Source organism: Dipodomys ordii, unplaced genomic scaffold (genome assembly GCF_000151885.1).
Source record: "Dipodomys ordii isolate 6190 unplaced genomic scaffold, Dord_2.0 Scaffold105, whole genome shotgun sequence".
Classification (NCBI taxonomy): domain Eukaryota; kingdom Metazoa; phylum Chordata; class Mammalia; order Rodentia; family Heteromyidae; genus Dipodomys; species Dipodomys ordii.
Genome location: NW_012267321.1, coordinates 2,908,474 through 2,923,734, shown reverse-complemented (window position 1 = coordinate 2,923,734; position 15,261 = coordinate 2,908,474). Strand labels below are relative to the sequence as shown.

Sequence of the window (15,261 nt, the reverse complement as noted above, 5' to 3'; positions counted from 1 at the left end):
CTTTTTCTATGTATGTGCTGCTAAGGAATTGAACCCAGTGCTTCATGCATGCTAGGCAAGCACTCTACCATTGAGTCACCTTCCCAGCCCTCCTCATCTCAGTATCCTTTTGTTTTATCATCATATATGCTGTTAGAAAAGAAAAGTTGATGCCTGTACTGATACAATCTCAGGAGCCTGATATTAGAGAATCAAGGTTCCAAGCCAGCCTGGTGAAGAGAGCCCATGAGATTCTTATCTCCAATTCTTATCTCCACTCCCTGGTGGTAGCGTGCCAGTCTGGAATAAAACTGCTCAGCAACAGCATCCAGGCCCAGAGTTCAAACCCCTGGCCTGGCACAAACAAAGAAAGAAAATAGAATGAGACATTCCTGTACGGGAGTTTCTTTGGCAATAATGGCCATTTTTTTCTAAAAATGTTTTCATCACTAGAGACCCCATTTGGAGATTAGAGGTAAGCAGGGAGATGAGTGATCTATTTTGATGCCTGGTCCTTTCTGAGGAGGTAGCTTCATTCTCTAATTCCCTTCTCATTTTCACCATTATCAGTGGTGATTTTGAAGCAGAAATTTGTCACTGTGCTTAGGAGAGGATCAGCAGTGACACCTCACCCTGGGTTTCAGGTCTACCTCATTGCATGTGCATTCTTCACCTGGACCCTTCTGGTCTTGCTGACAATTCCTCTGCCGTGTTGTTTGTTTCAAGAACATGCATTTGCCTTTCTGTGTCTGACTTCTTGCATTTTCCACAGCGATCTGTAGTTCTACAGATGTGGCAGCAGATGACATGATTTCCTTTCTTGTTCCTGGCCTAGTCGTGCTTTGTGATGGAAATAGGCTACATCTTCTTTTTTTTTTGTGAAACATCTTTTTCTTAAACAGCAAAGCAGAAATGCCACACAATTTTAAATATTTGTAAAATTAAATCACAAAAGGGACTCTAAATATTTTCAGTATGACTATTACATCTTCATATAAAGTCATTTATGATCATATACTAACACATAAGATTATCCAATGATTAAAGTAGTTCACATCTAGTAACCCTACGCTATATTAATGGATCTCATTTTCTAGTATAATATCTTAATATTACCTCTGATATTTGTTGGGAGCCGACAGTAAAGCTCTAAGATCATCTTGATCTCTATGCTCAGTTGAAGGCATGTACAAGGAGCTGGCTTACTTAAAAAACACCTGGTGCCCAGGATTGCTTTTCTATGTCTGCAGAGTTTGTTTTACTTTCTACCGGTGGAACTTGTCTTGTTTTACTGCACTCTGTTTTTACTGAAATTTTCCTTGCTTTTCTGGATTATTGTAGTCATATGTTACCTCTTGACTTCTAATAGTATTTATTAGGGAAAGTTAAAAATAAACGGTGCTGCAGTCTTGAGCTGCAGACCTCCCGACCCCATCCTTTGTCCTATGTCTTTATTTTTCCACATCCTCGACCTCAGGATTCCCTTTCGTTGCCGGCAGGCTCTGACAAGTGGCGCCCGATCAGGGACCTGAAAACCTGGGATCAAGGCAGAGGACCCCGCCAAGGTAAGAGGACATGTCTGGAAAAAGAGAGCAGTTGAAAGTATAGTTGTGAGTAAGAAATTATGGGGCAAGGTAAGAACCGCATGTTATATGTGCAGGCTCTTCAGGGCATGCTTCAAGCTCGAGGAGTGAAAGTTGGACAGAGTCAGTTAGAGAGTTTCTTTTGCTTTGTCAGGAAGTATGCTCCTGGTTCCTGGAGGAAGGAACCATTAGTTTAGAAACTTAGCAAAAAAAAAAAAAAAAAAGGAAAAAAGGATTCAGGGACACTATGATGCAAATGGCCTGTAAGTAAAAACATAGCTGCTTTGTGATTGTCTGGTATCTGTGTAGCCTACAGGTTCTGTATTGCGGTTGGCAAGAGTCTTGGTGGAAGCGCTATAAGACAGTCGACTGGGCCGGTGGGAGCTATTCCCAGGATCCCCGTCATGGTAAACTATCCACTAGTGGGTTACATTTGGGCCCATCTGTAGGCTGGCATTTTCTGTCTGACAGTCTACAACACACATGCTTAAATGTTTTTTGGTCACAATGTTTGTATGTATGTATTCTGGAATTCTTGGAATGTTTCTTCTCTCAGATTCATCCTGATGCGAGAGCCCAGAGGAGACTGGCTAACACCCCCTTTTAATATATGTTTCTCTCTAGCTCCTTTTTTACTTACATTTTGAACTGACCCCCCCTTCATTGACACTTCCTCCATCCTCTCTGGATCCAGAAGTAGGGGGTGGTGCGGGGTGAAAAACCTGGAGGATCAGACAATAACTTAAAAGGGCTGGCAGGGAGAACTCCCAGCCTGATGAAAATGCCACTGACCACCTGCAAGTGACACCAGCAAGATCTTAGCCTTGGGCCTTGGCCCAGGTGGTCTGAGTATGGTGGAGAACCTGTCAATCTGAGGGGACAGCCGCTAGGGACTTCTTTCCCTTGCCCCAATGACTGGGAATTCTCCTCCACATTGGAAGGCCCCTGGGTCAAGGTTTGCAGGAATCTAAAAGAAAAATCCTCCAGAGGTTAGTAGAGGGGGTTCGAGTCCCCTTGTAAGTGGATTTGAGTCTCACTTGTGAATGGTGGTGAGATGTTGCCCCATTCACTGAGACTTGATTTTGTCTTTGTGGCCACTTGTCTTGTTTACTTCGGTGTGTTTTCTGTTCTATGTTTTCTGAGGTAGGGATAAACTGGGGGCCCATTAGCTCCCAATTCAGCCTTTGGTTGTTGTCTTGTCTAGTTCTGTTTTAGAATTGGTACCAGTTTTAAATGTACATACAACTGATTTTGATTTTTTGCACGCTTTAAGATCTGTGTGTGTTTTGTATGTGTTTGTGAACATGTTTAAGATAAGGATTATCAGCATGCTATAACGATTGGGTGAGTTTAAGTTTAAAATTTAAAAGGTTATAAGGTTTGGGCATCACCAAAATTTTTAAAAATTTTCACATTGTTTTAAATGACCTTTTAAGGATTCTTTAACTTAAAAAAATTAAAAAATCTGACATTTTAAAATGCATAAGGCTGTTTACACTGTAATCAAGTTATCTGGCTTAACAAAAATATATTGGATGGTTGGAATTTAGTTCTCTTGGCTAAAATTTGGGGATAAATATTAAAAGTTTAAATATAAAAGTTGTTTAACACTGTCAAAGGTATTACCTGTTCTGTCTGTCTAAAACTGTATTTTCATGCAAAAACCAAGAGATAAGAAAAGGAAAAAACTTAAAAGCCAATAAAAGACCTATCTTTAGGGGTAAGGGGTACACAGGCAAAAGTCACCTGGTCATACATGGTGGGATGGGCCATGGGAGGAGTTCACGCATGGTGAAAGAGGACAAGCTGGCACAAACTCAGTTCATGTAACTCTAAAGAGTGAGATTTGGTGCCTACCCATTCCATAGGAGGGGCCACGTGGCTCATCTTTGTTCTGTCCTTTTTCTCTACAGATAAATACTAGAAACATGATAGTAAAAATTAGTGATGTGATGGTTTGATTAGTATTGCAAACACTGCCCCTTGGACTTAAAAAGAGGTTAAAAATGTATTTGTATAATGTGACTTGCTTTCAATGATGTTGTACAATTAGGAAACATTGTCATTTGAGTTTATAAGTTTTAATGCGTACCTGTTTTAAAACAAGCAGCCAAGAGACAATGAGTGACACTTGCCCTCAAGAGCTTAAGTAACTTGTTAGTAATGTGTGATAGTACTAAAAAGCCAAAGTTATAAAATGTGGGGGATGGTTTAAATCCCAACCCCTGTATGTGCCAAAAGCCCTAGTAACTTTTGAGCTAACACCAGCTACATGAAATTTATCTGTTCAAGAAAAAAAGTTTGTAAACCTAAGAGTGTGTTTCTATTAACATCTGTCTAAAGGCCTGCACAGGTGACTTAGGCATTGTTAGGGTCACTAGAGGTCACATTCCTAAAGATGCTATTGTAAACCAGTGTACTAAACAAACTACACTGCTGTAGCAAAAAAAAAGTCCGTACATTTGTCAAAAGTTAAAATATTGTTCTTAATGACATCTCACCCTGGTAACCTTTTTGTAAAATACTAAGGTTATAGGTTCCTGGCCAGGTAGGATCAACACCCTGAGTCAGCTTGAAGAAGTTACAGAAGATGAATCTTTGCCCATCATCCCCTTTTTAGAACAAGAGACCAGAGACATAAAAAAATATGTGGCAAAATAGACAGAACCAAAAGGCGTGGAAAACAGTAGTACAGGCCTGAGCCCTCTAAATCTGCCTAGAAAATCAGCCCTATTAAAAGAACTATCTAGTTAAAAAGGTTGTCTTCTTGGTAAATTGTCCTGGCCTATTGTCAAAATAGTCTCAAAAACTAGTGAGGCAAGGGTGGGGGCTGGGCCTCCACACAAGTTCTGAGTGCTGGGGTTTGCACCCTCCATATCAGCACCAGTTCCTTGTAGGTCTTTTGCTTTGCTGTTCTGTGGGTGTCCCATGTAGATCTGGGGGCTCCCGTCATGGGGCCAAGTTCCAGGCTCGGAGTTTTTTCTGTTTATCTCAGTGGGCAGGTCTGACACTGGTACCTCAGGCGGCTTCTGCGTGGGTTATCTGCAGGCAGCTACCTGTGTCTCTGGGACTCCAGTAGCCACCACATGGCCAGCTTGCAGTAGCTTGATGAGCTGCTGGTGCCAGGCGGCTTTGGCGGGATGGAGCCTCTCTGCTTGGATGGAGAGTGAGGGGTGGGGGTGGGATCTTCCTGGAGAATCCCAGCTGGTAGTTTTCCCTGTTTGTGGGCATCAGCGGGTCTGCAAACCGGTACCTCAGGCAGCTTCTGCCCAGGTGATCTGCGGGCAGCCCCCTGTGTCTCTGGAACTCCAGCATCCCCAGCCAGGCTGGCTGTCCTCAGCTTAGTGCACTGGCGAGCAGCCAGTGAAGGTTGGGGGGAGGGGTCTTCACTCTTCTCTGTTCTGAAATTCTTCTTTTCCTCTCTTTCTTTTTTGTTATTTTTCACCTCCTGTTTTTCTCTGAGTCTTTTTGTTGTTGTTAGTCTCTTGGGGAGATTAAGCATTGGAACTCGAACTCTCTCTTTGGTTGGGGAGAGCTGTGGCATTTCCCTACTGCCCAGTTGCCATCTTGGTCCCCCCTCTACACCGTTATATGTTATAGACTGTGATAGACAATTTGCTCCAGGAAAGTTAGAATGAACTTTTGACTTTAAATGAGCCTTATTATTCTACAATACTATGAAATTCGGGAAATTATGTAATCACTTAATCACAACTAAAATAAAAAAGAACCTCGGGGAAGGTAGGGAGGGAAGGGGGAAAACAATGGAGGGGGAAACAATGCTCAATAGGAAGTGTACTTATTACCTTGCTCACGTAACTATACTCTGTATAGTATCTTTACAATAAAAAATTAAAAAAAAAAACTAATGGGACCACAGCCTGCCAAGCCTATGTATTACTTGTATCCTTAACCAGTCTGTGTAGAAATTTACAGCTCAGCATGAGGTGTGACAGTCCCTTGGAGCCACTGAGAGACCCTGCTGCTGCCGTTGCTACAGCCTGACAGTCCCCTGGAGAAAATCTACATTGTTTCCTTGACCACCCCCATGGTGGCAAAAATAGACTAAACACCTGCCTGATTCCAACTTTTGGATGGCTTCTCTTTGTCCATGTTACCATATACCTACTCTAATTTTATTATGGCTACTTCTCTGGCCGGGGAGACTAGCAAACATTGTATTGCTCCTTCCTTACACTGCTTTGCCACTATGGGACTTCCTAAACATATGTCTGACAAGCTTTTCAAACTTTTTGTAAATCTTACCAGATTTTTCACTCTACAGATATTCCCTATATTCCTCAAGAACAAGAAATTGTTAAACAAGCCAATGGACTGTTAAAACACCAAATTTTTAAATTTAAAGGGGGGAATTATACCCCTTCTCTCCTGTTAATATTCTTCTCATGCTTTATTTGTAATAGATTTTTTTTTTTTGGGTCCGGTCATGAGGCCTGAACTCTGGGCCTGGGCGCTGTCCCTCAGCTCTTCAGCTCAAGGCTAGCACTCTACCACTTGAGCCACAGCGCCACTTCTGGCTTTTTGCTTTGTCCTTATGTGGTGCTGAGGAATCGAACCCAGGGCCTCAGGCATGCAAGGCAAGCACTCTACCACTGAGCCACCTTCCCAGCCCTTGTAATAGATTTTTTAAGCTTAGATTGGAATGGCCTTTCTGCAGCACAGCAGTTTTGGGAAAAAAAGAGAGCAAAGAGTTTTTGCCCAAGTTAAGTGGAAGGATCCTTTAACAGGTGATTGGCACGGGCCCTGATCTGGTTTTAGACATGTTTGTGGTTTTTCGCAGGAAGAAAATAAATTCCGCTGGTTGCCTGAGCATTTCGTTAGGATTGTGGAGGCTCATTCAGATGACACAAACGCTGACACATTGGGCTTATGTGCCGGATCCCCTGATTGTGTACCCTACAACTTGGGAGGGAGTTGAAGTACTCATTCATATCACTACATCAGCATACAATACAACCCCCTATCCCTTCATCCAGCACACCAAGATGGGAAATATCTCAGCTTGAGGCATTGGAACTCCTTTATGCTCTACCACCAGCTCTAAGGCTCCATTCCAGGTTATATTATAATGCTATCCATGACTCAGAAAATTTGGATCCCAGACAAAAAAATAAGATCTACACTATGCAGATGACATCTTTGCCAACTAAACACCCAGTTTATGCAAATGCTACTCCATCCTCTATGATACCCTGTTGCATTAACTCTTCACAAATAGTAGTATCTACAGGAGAGCCTCATCCAATAAGGTACAGGTATGTACAGCCATTTGTTACCAATATTTCTGGAACTAGCTCTCAATTAATGGACTGGTCTGGAGCTAATCTTGCTAATAAGTACAATCTCGGACTGTAGTGGATGAATGGGCATCCTCAACATCATGTTTGGATGCTAGTGGCTGCATCAACAACATAACCTGGCCCAATTCATCGTTTAAAACAATAATTATGAGTTGAATATCACCACCCATGTCATTATGTATGGACTGTTTAATATTTCTGTGGGAGCTAATTATTTTAATGTTACATGCTCTAATTGTTCTTTTACTATTTGCTCATATAGCAGCATAACTGAATACATACTTATTGTTAGACAACCAATTTTTTTTATGCGTCCTGTAAATATTTCTGAAACTTGGTATGAAGATTCTGGCATTCAGGTGTTAAGACAATTGAAAGAACTAATGCGCCCTCGTCGATTTGGGCTACTTTAGGTGATGTTTTGGCCTTTATTTTGTTTTTTGTTTTTTTTTTTTTGGTCCGGTCGTGGGGCCTGAACTCTGGGCCAGGGCGCTGTCCTTCAGCTCTTCAGCTCAAGGCTAGCGCTCTACCACTTGAGCCACAGCGCCACTTCCGGCTTTTTTCTTTTTGCTTATGTGGTGCTGAGGAATCGAACCCAGGGCCTCGAGCATGCAAGGCAAGCACTCTACCACTGAGCCACTTCCCAGCCCCTTGGCCTTTATTTTGTTAGCTGCCTCCACAGCAGCAGCTGCTGTGACACTAACACAAAATGTACAAACTGCCCATTATCTTAATCAGCTTGCTCATAATACTACACAAGCCATACCTCTGGACTCTAAAGTGGCAAAAACTGCTAAGTAAACTAAACAATTTCAATTTTATATTCCTTCCCTAACTTATGTTAAAGGATGCTAATGTCATTGCTTGGCCTGGGAATGCTTTTTCTGATCGGTTTTCTATGCCTTCCTTTTATTATATGTTCACTCCAAACTCTCTTAGGAGTTTAGCCAGCCAGCTACATGAGATCAAGCTACATATAAATGAATTCCCCACATCAAGAGGAACTGCTGCCAGAGATCGGTAAGAGGGGTGCCAGGCTGACCAACATAAGACAGGGCCTACAGCTGCAATCAGAAATTCCCAATGACGGGTAAGGCAGACAAGGTGATCCAACCAACCTCAGACAGGCGGGTTCCCTTCTTTAAACAAATATGGGGGAGATGTTGGGAGCTGACAGTAAAGTTTGTATTTTTTTGGGGGGGTCCGGTCATGGGGCCTGAACTCTGGGCTTGGGTGCTGTCCCTCAGCTCTTCAGCTCAGGCTAATGCTTTCCCAACTGAGCCACAGTGCCACTTCTGGCCTTTTTTCTTTTTGCTTATGTGGTGCTGAGGAATCCAACCCAGGGGCCCTGTGGTAGAGGACATCACTGTGAGTCTCCTTTACAGCTGTATATGTTTTCATTTTTTTGGTTACTCATGTGGATTGAACTCTGGTCCTGGCTGCTGTGCCTCAGCTCTTCAGCTGAGGGCGAGCACTCTACCACCTGAACCACAGCCTCACTTCTGGTTTTCTGGTGGTTTATTGGAGATAAGGGTCTCATGGACTTTCCTGCCCTGGCTGGCTTTGAACCATGATCCTCAGATCTCAGCCTTCTGAGTAGCTAGGATGATAGGAGTGAACCACCGGCAGGTGGCTAGGTTTGTCTTTTAAAGTCTAAATTATACCTGAGACAAACCTATTTATGTTTCTTGTCTGGCTTGTTTTCCTTCCCAAAGTGTATGGTGAATTCCAGTTCCATCCATTTTCCTGCAGGTGCTAGGATTTGTTCTTCATGGAATTTTTTTTTTAGTTGAACAGACAAATATATGAGATAGAAAGGAGTAGATGGCACTAGATAGTATATTAGAAATTTGGAGCTATTTGGTGGTGGGGAATTGATATCCAACATAAAGCTGACAGTATTTTCTGGATCTGTATACACCTGAACGAACGGTAAAGCAGTGACCCGGCTCTATCCTGTGCCTGTCAGCCAGGAGGGAGAAATGGACCAGCCCAGTTATAAACCAACACTGCATAGAGATGACACTTCACCAGCCAAGACTGAAAACTGCAAGTTCTGGGTGGAAAACTGTCCCAAGCCAATGGGAACTGACCTGAAAGGGAGCCCCAGTTGCTTGTCCCACGAGAGCAGGAGAGACATCAAACCCAAGTTAGGTTGATGAGATAAAGCCGTCACTGTCTGCAGACAGCGAGCCAGCACACAGATGCCTACTGCAGTCCCAGTTTCATGAATGAGTACTACTTGATGCCATGGACCTATAAGTCCAGACCAAGGTAGAATGTTGGCTTAAGACCCCCTCTCATCAAGTGATAGGCTGTCATGCCCAAAGTCAGCGATAAGCCTTAAGCATCAAATGAAGGAACAAGTTTACAAATTCAAGAATCAAAACCATACCACAACTTTCCAGAAACTCTGGGATGCAGCAACAGCTTCTCTGAGGGAATTTACAGCTGTGCGGGCCTGGCAGGAAAAAAGTCAGGTGTCCCAAATTCCATCGACGATGAAGCACGGTCTAAAAGCAAACCCAGAACAGTGGATAGAAAGATAATCATAAAAATCAGGATAGAGCCAGTCAGGCACTGATGGCTGCTCACCACTAATCAGAGGTATTTCAGAAACTCTGATCTGAGGATTGTGTTTCAAAGGCAGCAGAAAAGTCCACCAGGCTCAATTTCTTTTTTTTTTTTTAATTTTTTTATTTTTTGGGTCCTGTCATGGGGCCTGAACTGTGGACCAGGGCACTGTCCCTGAGCTCTTCAGCTCCAGGCTAGTGCTCTACCATTTGAACCACAGTGCCACTTCCGGCTTTTTTCTTTTTGCTTATGTGGTGCTGAGGAATCGAAACCAGGACCTCAGGCATGCAAGCAAGAGCTATACCACTGAGCCACCCTTCCAGACCCACAAGGCTCATTTTCAATAAACTATGCCCAGAATGTACAAAGCAGAGCTGTGGCTCAAGTGGTAGCACACTAGCCTGGAGCTAAGGAAGCTTAGCAACAGTGCCCAGGCCCTAAGTTCAAGCCCTAGGCCGGTACACACATAAACACACACACACACACACACACACAAATAAGGGTAAAAATGAGATCTGAGGACCATGGTTCAAAGCCAGCCGAGGCAGGAAAGTCCATGAGACTCATCTCACCAGAAAACTGGAAGTGGCAACTGTGGCTCAAGTGATAGAGTGTCCGCCTTGAGCTGCAAAGCTGAGGAAAAGTGCCCAGGCCCAGAATTAAAGTCTCAGGACTGACAAAAAAAATCAGTGAAGGTAAGAAGTTTCCTTGATAGCTAAGACTGATAAGCCTTCATCCAAGAACAGTGACAACATCAACTAAGAAAACTAGAATATCATAACAGTTTAAATTCAAATTGTCACTGAGTAATATATTAGAAAATTAGTTAAACACATTAGAAAACATGCAGGAAATGAATTCAGTCTTTGCAAGTTGGACCGATCAGGTTTGATCCAAGATGACTTTAATCACTTAACTTCATCTGTAATCAAGCAGTATATCAATTCACCAATGCCCCTCAGACAGGTTCAAAAACTAGGAAAGGAAGAAGGCTACCAAACTCCCTCTTATACCAAAATGAGAACAGACTAGAGACAAGATTAGACACCTGGGGCTGGGAAGGTGGCTCAGTGGTAGAGTGCTTGCCTTGCATTCCTGAGACCCTGGGTTTGATTCCTCAGCACCACATAAGCAAAAAGAAAAAAGCTGGAAGTGGCACTGTGGCTCAAGTGGTAGAGCGCTAGCCTTGAGCTGAAGAGCTGATGGACAGCGCCCAGTCCCAGAGTTCAGGCCCCACGACTGGACCAAAAAAAAAAAGATTAGACACCTATTTCCTTGAAGTGCACATATGTAAAATATTTCATAACATACCTGCAAGTAATTTCAACAATGCATTGAAAGATCATGCACCATGCCCACATTGCATTCCACCCATAATTGCAAGTGTGGCTCAACCCGTCCTGGACAATTTGAAGAGTAAGATCCTGGACACCTGTGGCTCATCCCTGTCATCCTAGCTACTGAGGCTGAGATCTGAGGATCACAGTTCAAAGCCAGCCTGGGCAGGAAAGTCCAGGAGACTCTTCAATTCCCTATCAGAAAACTGGAAAGGGCACTAAGCTCCACGTGATTCAGTGCTAGCCATGAGGAAAAGAGCCCAGGGACAGTACCCAGGCCCTGAGTTTAAGCCCCACTACTGATTCCCCTTCCCCCCCCCAAAAGTCATTATACCAAGAATCCATCTGCTTTAAAGGTTTCTCCGCCAAGGCACTATCAGCTGTAAGAAGTGAGTAATTAGGTATTTTAAAGAAGGAGAAACAATGGGAAGATAGATACAGTCTGGCAGGGACCTGACAAGCAAGGAGTGTGCTGTGTGCAATAGTGGCCACCATCATGCCAGGACTCGGATCTGACCCATGAACACAAGTCAGGTGGTGCCTGTGTTAGGTGTCAGTCAATGGTTACTCCCAGATCTGACCTGGCATTAATGATTCCCCCAAAAACCTCCCCAGGACTTTCTTGGCTCTTCCGGATTCCGCTGGTTTGGTCACAATGGCTGCTATTTGCCAGGCTGGTGGTTTTGAGAGGATGGCAACCATAGTGTGGCCTGCTCTACCAATAGGAGGTGCACAAGGAATGGGCCCAGAGTTCCCAAGCTAAGGATGCAGGGAGTGGGGGGGGGGAGCTGACCTCCCAGCCGGTTCACAGGCTGAGTGCCACCTTTGTGTCACAATCCATTTTTCCTGGAAGGCTTTGTCAGGAGCTTCAACTCATCCCCACGAGTGAGAGATGAGCGTGTCTCATCTCTCCATATTGAGCATAGTCCCCAGGTGCTGCTGTGAATGAAGTCAAGTCAGGAGCTGGCTGTGAGCTCTGGCAGGCAGGTGTGAGGCAGGGGAGCAGGAGTCGGGGGTCTGGCCACCGCGTGGCAAGGACATAGGGAACAGGAAAGGGATTCTTACAAGATGGTGGCGCAGAACTGATTGTGCTCAGGAAGAAAGGAGACAGAGATGGAGAGAAACATCCTGAATGTGCAAACTCTCCAGAAGAAAAGAGTCCAGGCAGGGCTGCATGTCAGCGTGACAACGGGAGGCAGTGCTTCCAGAGGACTGCAGGAGTGCATGGGGTGCAGAGCCTAACCTTGATCTGAAGAGCTGAGAGACAGTGCCTCGGTCCAGAGATCAAGCCATATGGCAGACCAAAAAAAAAAAAAAGGAGGAAAAGCACGTGGAACATTGCTGAGCGCTGTGGGAGAAGGGAAGCACAGGGCGTGGGTTGTCTTGGATTTGGATCTTGCTCTAGACAGTGTGAGGTGGGTGGAGGGTGGGGTGCTTCTGGGGAGCAGGTGCTGAGAGGGTGCGGGGTGGAGGCAGGGAAAGCCTGCATCCCCTCAGATAGCAGGGAGCTGGTGGAGGATTCATGCTGCCTCTAGGTCAGGAGGGTAAGTCCACATCCCTGCTCTCCTAGGGGACTTAGATGGGGAGGATCTCTGGGGATGGGAACACCAGAGGTCAGGAGAGGACCAGGTGTGCTTGAGGTTAATGATGACACCAGCAGCTGCCCAAGGAGACCCCAGCACACATGTGCTCGGTGGAATGACTTTGAGCTGGATTAAGGGCATGGGGTGTGGAGTGAATCTGACTAAAGCGAGTGTTGGGGGAGGGAGTACAGGGGTGGCAGGGCCTGTGGTTCAAGCCTATCTGTGGTGGGCTGGCTGTGGGGATTTCAGGATCAGGAGGAGGCGCCTGGGTCAGAGCCCACAGTCCACTCAGCACGTGGCATAGTCCCTGGATGGTTCCTGGAGGCAGGCCTGCCATCTGTTTGCTTTCCTTTTCTGTGCTGGTCCCAGGAATTGAACTCAGGGCCTGCGTCCTGTCCCTGAGCTTTTGTGCTCAGGGCTGGTGACTGTCCAAAGGGCATCAGTGCTACTTCTGGCTTGCTGTCACCCTGAAATTCATTCCTAAGAAGTAAAGGGTGGAGGTGGAGAACCCTGAACTGGATGGCCATGCTTGTCATTCAGCACAGCAGTCCTGACTTGCACCCAAGAGGCTGTGGTATAGTGACCTCAAAACAAGGGACATGAGGAGCACTGCAGGAAATGTCACAATAGCCAAGCAAGGGACTTTCTCAAGGAGCCTTCATGTTTTAAAAACAACTTTGCATTAAAAAAATATGCTTTTCAAAAGTACACTTAATGTTCTTGTTGAATTAGCAGAGAGTGTAGAGATATATAACATAGACTGTCAAGGAAAATCAAGAGTTGTGAAAATAAATTATGTGAAAGAAATAAGCACAGACAAGACTAAGGGAGTAACTGTAAGGAAGGAGCCTTGAAGTTTGTGGTCAGGGCTACACCAGCAGGACTCCCTTCCTTCGTTGCTTCCTTCGTTGCTTCTGCCCTTCCTTCCTTCCTTCCTTCCTTCCTTCTTTCGTTCCTTCGTTCCTTCATTCCTTCCTTCTTTCCTTCCTTCCTTCTTCTTTGCTGGCCTTCCATCTCTCTTCTCTGTCTGTCTCTATTTATCTATACGTCTGTTTCCCTCATTCTCTCTTTCCTTCTTTGTGCCACTCCTGGGGCTTGAACTCTGGGCCTCCGTTCAATCCCTGGGATGATTTTGCTCAAGGCTAATGCTCTACCACTTCAGTCACAGCACCACCACCATTTTTTTAAATTGGTTGATTCGAGATGAGAGTCTCAGAGTATTCTGCCTAGACTGGTTTGAACTGTGATCCTTAGTTCCCCCCTCCTCAGGAACTCAGGATACAGGCATCAACAACCAACACCCAGCTGCTATTTTCTTTCCAACTACTTTCTTCTGCAGAACAGAAAGGGCTTTAAGAATTATTTGCTTCATTGCATAGGGAACTATTAAAGAAAAAATACATCAAAAAATTCTAAATGGAATTACAAAAACATGTTAAGTGAGTTTAAACAGTTTATCTTGAATTTGACATGACTACCAATTAAGGGGTATATTCTCTGGAGGAAGTTGACACAACCTAATAAGCATTATTTCAAAATCTCACATTTTCACTTTCATATAATTTTGTGGGCCAGCACAATAGAGACAGATGAACACACACACAGATATATAGCACACAAATACACAGGTGTAGATGTTTGTGCACACCTCTATCTCTAAGCAGATGATTTTTATCTAGGTGTGGAGATTGTTGAATGGCCAAGCAAAGTTCAGCACAGATGCAAGCTTGTTGGTCCTCAGGGGAGGACCACTTTCTTCTTCTTGGTGCAGGTGAAGAGGAGGCTGCAGGGAATGGAGTGTCCGCTCATGAGTAGGAAAGGCCTGAGGTCTGGGAAACAGCCCATAGCAAATGCTGCCATATGGTGCAGCACAGGGCTGGGTTGTAAAGCACAGACAAGCAAATCTGACAGATGAAGGACACAGTCTAAAAGGAGACAAAGGCCCTCACAAGGAGGAGGATGCTTATTATGGCTCTGGACTCGAGAGAGGCTCTGGTGGAGACACTGGTCCTCTGGATTTGTCCCTTTCTCTGCTTGTCTCTGTACAGGACAAAAAGGATGGAGGTGCTGGCCCAGAGCATGAATCCCAGACACAGAACATCAGGCACTGAGAGCATGGCCACGTACAACACATCAGCAGGTGGATTGTGACACATGGAGGAACCGTATCCATAGGCCTTTAAGCTTGTCATGTTGTCCTGTGCTTTGGGCCCAGTCATGAACATGAGATTAACAATGATCAGCAGGAGGAAGACCCCCCAGCTGAGGTAGACGGTGGAGACAATGTCTTGTGGGCTCTCCCCTTCAGCCCTGCCCACCTGGAGTCCCCCTGACTGATGCTGACAGCAAAGAAGATGCTCAGGGAGCAAGTGCTACTGATCTACACCCCCCTGCACACTCGGTGAAGATAGAAGACCATTTTGCGCCCTATATCATTGAAGAAATTTCTCCAGCCCATGCCACCATAGTTTGGGGAACACCCCTACACAGAAGACTTAGGAGGTTGGCCACAATTAAGTGCCTAAGAATCAAGTCTGTGGCTGTCCTGTTCCCCATGCAGGAAAGAAATAGATAATGGGAGAGAAGAGACAAATTACCCACAAACCCAAACACAGTCTGGGCTAAGAGGATCACCTCCTTAGATACATGGGCATCTCCCATCCTCTCTGTTCCTTGAGTCTCATTCAGAGGCTCTGGCTTGGGAAACTGAGGCCTGCATGGTGCCAAGGGAACTCAACATTCTCCATCCAGAATTCAGACCACCGGAAATACTGTGCTACTGTCTCTCATGTATTAGGAAAAATCCAATTCTATTCATCCATCGGGAAGAGGAAGATGGCATGTTCAAGTAAATGGGTGAACCTGGAGAAATGGCATTAAGGGA

The 15,261-nt window shown here is 44.8% G+C and overlaps 1 pseudogene; it reads right to left on the bottom strand.

Moving 5' to 3' along the window:
• Nucleotides 1-14,114: 14,114 nt before the first annotated feature.
• LOC105994212 lies at nucleotides 14,115-15,038 on the bottom strand (annotated as a pseudogene).
• Between the last annotated feature and the right edge of the window lie 223 nt (nucleotides 15,039-15,261).